Source organism: Ixodes scapularis, unplaced genomic scaffold (assembly GCF_016920785.2).
Source record: "Ixodes scapularis isolate PalLabHiFi unplaced genomic scaffold, ASM1692078v2 PGA_scaffold0__279_contigs__length_252992795, whole genome shotgun sequence".
NCBI classification, from domain to species: domain Eukaryota; kingdom Metazoa; phylum Arthropoda; class Arachnida; order Ixodida; family Ixodidae; genus Ixodes; species Ixodes scapularis.
This window is the reverse complement of record NW_024609835.1, coordinates 236,475,255-236,481,168: the sequence shown is the minus strand read 5'-3', so window position 1 is coordinate 236,481,168 and position 5,914 is coordinate 236,475,255. Positions and strand designations below refer to the sequence as shown.

The window sequence follows — 5,914 nt, the reverse complement described above, 5'->3', positions numbered from 1 at the left end:
TCAAGCTCCGACTGCCCTGCGTGCCTGCTCGCCCCCCGGTCGTCGGTCCTCTTTATTCTCGTCTTTTTCCGTTCCCCACGCATTCCCCCCCCCCTTCGGGGGAAGGGAGCGTTTGGTTTTGACGGTAGCGATGGCCGCCTGCAGGAAGCGGTCGCCCTCCTTGAAGAGGAAGTGGTCGTCGATGAGCTGCTGCTGCGTCTTCTTGCCCATGGCAGCCAGTGGGTAGTAGGTGACCTACAGCTCACCCTCCAGCATACGCAGAGTCGAGCTCACTTTCTCCTCCATCTCGCTGTATTGGGCCTCCGTCAGGCACGGGTTGAAAGGGTAGCCCTGCAACGAACGTCCGCAGCGCACGCCGGTGAAAATGACGAACTGGTCGTGGGGGGTCCACGTTGACCGAGGTGCTGAGGTCTCCGAAGTGCGTGAGCGGGTGCTTGTCGGTCGCCTTGAAGCCGCCGTGGTAGTCCTCGATCACCGGGTTGAACAGGCCGGCGAATAGCGTGTACGACTCGGCATCCGGGGCGCACAAGCAGACGTCGCTGTCGAGGTTCTCCACGCCGGACTGTATGATGTCGACCAAGGAGGCTCCCATGGCGGTTTTGCGAGTCTTGAGCTTTTCGAAGATGAACGGAGGACCGTGCGATGGTACTGGGACTCCGAACGGTATCTGACGTGCGGTCCAAAGGACTTTTGAAAGGGCGCGAATCGGAGAGCTTGGGGTGGCGCGACGGCTGGCGGGAAGGACGGTGGAAGCAGACTCTGGCTTTTGGCACTCTGAGCTTCGACTGCAAAGTGTTGACTCTCGACGCCTGCGCTGGAACGGGAGACGTTCACTGTGGTCCCGGTGTTCTATACCGCGTTCGGGGCCGTTGGCTTGCTGAATGAGGCAGGAGGGAGGGGGCAAGGAGGCGGATTAAAACTCGTCAATGATGACGTCTTCGTGTGCGTGTGCTGCCTGGTTAGGCGCCCTAAGCCTCTCGGGGCACGATCTCGACAAGACGCAGAGCGCCGCCTCGACATCGGAAGATGTTAGCGGCCGAGTTGCTGCCGATGCGTTGTTCTCTTGTCGTTGGCGACACTCGGTGTGGAGGGCCCCGTGTAGATGACTCTCCCCCGCTATCATGGGCACGTGGCACAGGGCGCATAACCCGGCACGCTCTTCGTCGGTGTAAGTCGATGGTGTGTCCCCTGCGCACCGCTTATTCAGGGTGCGTCCCTGAGACTCTTAATCTCAGGGTCGTGGGTTCGGGCCCCACGTTGGGCGCCACATGTGGTGACGAGAAAACGAACACCAGTTCTCGCGGTGTTCAAGCTCCGACTGCCCCGCGTGCCCGCTCGCCCCCCGGTCGTCGGTCCTCTTTATTCTCGTCTTTTTCCGTTCCCCACAAGTTCTAATAGTCAAGTCAAATTTGTTAGGAAAGTGTCGCCACGCAGGTTTGGGGTTCAGTGTGCACTCTTTCATGACTACTCTTGATCCGCCGCGCATCTAGGCTTAAAACGGGTTTTTAAGTTTCGGTTTGTTATCGGAGCGCTTCTCGGCCCCGGCGGCACCGCGCCCCGTGGAGAGATAGCGCAACCAGCCTCTGCTGCGTTGCGGGATGACAACGCAGCAGAGGTTAGTTGCACTATCTTTCCACGGGGCGCGGTGCCGTCGGGGCCGAGATGCGCTCTGATAGCAAACCGAAACTTAAAAACCCGTCGATTTTGTGCGGTTTTTCAGAAAGCCGTAAAATGCTTCGCGTGCCTTCTATCGTTCTGCAATTTGTTGATTTAGTGTTTTTCGACAATGCTGAGCAATTGTCGAAAAACAATTGCTCAGCATTGTCGAATTTTTTTTGTTTTCTAATTGAATCCATCAACTTAAACACAATATTAAAAAAAGTGAATTACGCAAAAATATTTAAGAACTTTATTATCCCTGACTTTAATACATTTCCTAAATGGGCCCCTGGCCCAGGACTAAAACGACACAAGACATTTTTCGTTGCGATGAGTAGTTTTCGCAGGAGCGATTTGGCCTTAGTTCTCTGAAACACCCTGTATATATATATATATATATATATATATATATATATATATATATATATATATATATATATATATATATATATGTATATATATATATATATATATATATATATATATATATATATATATATATATATATATATATATATATATATATATATATATATATATATATATATATATAACGGGCATGGTGGCGGGAGGCCGAAGGCGTGGGTATAAAACTGAGAAGAAAAAAACCCTTAGTGAAAAACAGCAACAACGGACGATTTAATCTTCGACGTTTCGGCCGGAGTCCGGCCTTCGTCAGGAAGCCGAAGGCCGGATTCCGGCCTTCGTCTTCTGATGAAGCCACGCGCTCGATGAAGCCACGCGCTTCATCCGGCCGGACTTCTTCCTGACGAAGGCCGGACTCCGGCCGAAACGTCGAAGATTAAATCGGCCGTTGTTGCTGTTTTTCACTAAGGGTTTTTTTCTTCTCAGTTTTATATATATATATATATATATATATATAGGTGAGGCAGAGTAGTTTGAGAACAATGGACCGGGAAATAGTAATAAGTCAGAGGTCCGTACTTGCGGAGTTGCTATGCTAGGAGTTTATTGTATGAATTACGACAGTTTCGGCCAAGGCTCGGCTTCGTCAGGATTTGGCATACATCCTGACGAAGCCGACCTCTCGGTCGAAACTGTCGTAATTTATACAATAATCTCCTAGTATAGCAACTACGCAAGTACGGTTCTCTGATATATATATATATATATATATATATATATATATATATATATATATATATATATAAATAATAGTGGTATTCTTGCTCACCGCTTGTCCAGAGAAAGGAATTATAGTTGTTACATCTGGAAGCTCCAGTCTAAGTTCTGCCGGTTGAAGGAAACAGGACAGCAGGAACAAGGCGAGAAAACGAGACAGTGCCAGAGTCAACACTTTGACGAAGCACGACATACTCTCGATGCCATCCTACTTGCTCTCGGCTCTGTCAAAGAGTGCTCGGCGTTTTCGATTTCCTCATCATTAGTCTTGAGCGTGTTTCCCCGAGATGGCTCAGCAGAACAGCGAGCGCACGTCCCTCGGGGCAAATGGGATGCTTTCCTGCATGACTGGTATGAAGTTCTTGGTCTTGCACGAAATATTTAGTGAGTGCTGTAGGCGAGAGATACAGAGCTACCACGAGCAAGCCGTTGCCGACCTTGGCGGAACACAATTTACAAACTTGGTCTGACGTGCCACAGAGATCGATGGGTCCAGGACAGACCCTTACCCATTTGGATAACAAGTACACCACGTTTTCATACGTGCCTCCCTGTGATTTATGACTGGTGATTTCATTTGCCTGCACAACGGGTAGCTGGCATTTCCCCTCCTCTTCCTCTTCTCCTCCTCCTCTTTCTTCCACTTTCCTCGTCCTCCTTTCCTTTTCCCTCCTTCTCCTCTGCTTCTTCCTCTTACTTCTCCTCCTCCACCTCCCTGTTGCATTATGCAACCCGCGTTGCATAATGCAACGTGGGTTGCATAATGACGCCGCGCGTTGAAACGCGCGTCGTCATGAGTGACATTGGACGTCACTCATGACCTTCGTGACGTCATGAGTGACGTCTCGAGTGATGTCATGAAGGTCACTCGTGCAACTCATTATGCAACGCGAGTTGCATTATGGGAAACGTCACATTACGCGAAACGTTGTGACGTCACTCGTGAAGCCGCGCGTTGCATTATAGGAAACGTAACGTTCGCATTATGGGAAACTTCACGTTCGCATTATGGGAAACTTCACGTTCGCATTATGAGAAACGTCGTGACGTCATTCGTGAAACCTCGCGTTGCATTATGGGGAACCTCCCATAATGCAAAGCACGTTGCAATATGGGAAACGTCACATTATGGAAAACGTGACATCACTCGTAAAGTCGCGCGTTGCATTATGGGAAACGTCCCATAATGCAAGGCGCGGTTACGCCGACAGTGACGGCGACACCGCTCAAGCCGGAAACGGGCGCCAGCTGCGCTCTAAAAGAGAAAAGAAAATAGACCGTTGGGACCGGGACGCCAGATATTCTGAGCTCAATACCCAAAGGTAAGGGACGGGCACCGTAGCGGTAGATATGGTAGCCATTTCGGTCCATGGGATGACCAGTTTCTCCCTAACCTCTCCAGTCTGGTTGGCCAATATAAATTCGCGGTGAGAGGTTGTTTTATAAATACATATAAAGTAGAGGTGTGAGAATAGTGGCTCGAATCGAATAGCGCAGCGTCATTCCCAGCATGTACGCTGCAAAAAGAACGGGTAGGTTTTGATTTTTTGCAACGCTGTGAAGGCTATAAATGACCGCAGCGCTATTCCATTCAAACCCCTATTTATGCGCCCCTAATCTGAGGTCGATTAAGTTGACCCCACACCGGCGAAACAACCGCACATCTTCGCACCGTTACCCCATGTGGCGTCGATGCTTGGCGGCATTGAAAAATAAATTTCGTGTCGTAAAATACTCACGAAGGACAAAATCGGTGGAAAGGATATGGAAGATAAGCCAAATAGACAGTTTCATAGCATATGCAGTCCCAACAAGGCTGATGTTGGTAAGGAACGCTCTTTGTACGATGACGTGTCATCGGAATCTTGGAGTAGAGAATTTAGAAGGACCCTGTTAAAGCAAGGAATATGTAAAATGATTAAAAGGGCATATGCTCAGTCAATCATTATGCTAGGTGTTGGCTGTTCGTATGTTAGTTTCTGTATCCTTCCAATAGGCAGTGAAGGCAATGCCACTACTTCACCAGGATCCAGTGACCTTATAGTATGCCCGAAGCAGGGCAGTTGACTCTGGACATAAATAAATTCTTATTCCAGTTTTGGCTAGACGTATGATGACTTCTACAGCTTCGCGATTTCGACAATGGATAATTTTAGTTACATCGGTCCGACGACTCCGATAACGACACCCGATGCTCCGCCACCGCCTTACTCCCATGGAGAATATTCACCCTAAGCGCGCCACTCAAGAGTGTAGATGTCATTGAAACTAGACTGTTTGTTTACATTTTCTTAGGTTAGGTTATGGTGTGTCCGAGGGTCGTCAGGACATCTGTGATGTCTATGTTGCGTGCGAAGCTACACCTTGAATTGGTTGCCACGCTTTATACAATAATTTGCTTAGATGGGCCAGTTGGAACACACACAATAGATCAAGCATGGAGGTCTCGGTGACACGCGGTTGTAACTCAAGGTAAGTAGACACGCGAGTTCCAGTAGCATAACGCAACGTAAGCAAACGGTACTGTATGAACGGATTGTTCAGGATGTACTTTTAGTTTACATTTATTACTATGGATAACTGTTTTACGGTGAGATTTTTAGGTCAGAATGATAATGCAAAAGCCAAGCTTTTGAATGATTTTGGCTATTTCGTGATTAATTAGTTACACAGTGTGACATTACTTTCGATACGCTCAGTTTAACTAGTGAGATGACCTCAATTATCGTTGAGGTAACATGGATAAGGAAACCTGAATAAATTGAATGAATGGAAGCATACTGGTCCCGTTAATGCTTCATTTTGCACTTTGATATATATTTTTTCTAGTGTGTACGCATCTTACGTATACTCTTTGGCGAATCCTTGGGCATAGCTTTAGTTCCGATAGACTCAAACCTTGGTCGTACTGCCCCCTATACACAAATATATATCCCCTGGAACGATGTTGCCAATTACCACTTAGATTCGAAATACTCACGCCGCGAGCGTCTAAAATCATGTAGCACATTTACACCACTTTCCATGATCACACAAATGTCTCTAATATGCTACATGCATCCAAATCCCATCATGCCTGTACTAACGATGCAGGACACTATATGAGAACTAC

At 47.8% G+C, this 5,914-nt stretch overlaps 1 pseudogene; it reads right to left on the bottom strand.

Moving 5' to 3' along the window:
- Positions 1 to 5,675, bottom strand: LOC120849786 (annotated as a pseudogene).
- Between the last annotated feature and the right edge of the window lie 239 nt (positions 5,676 to 5,914).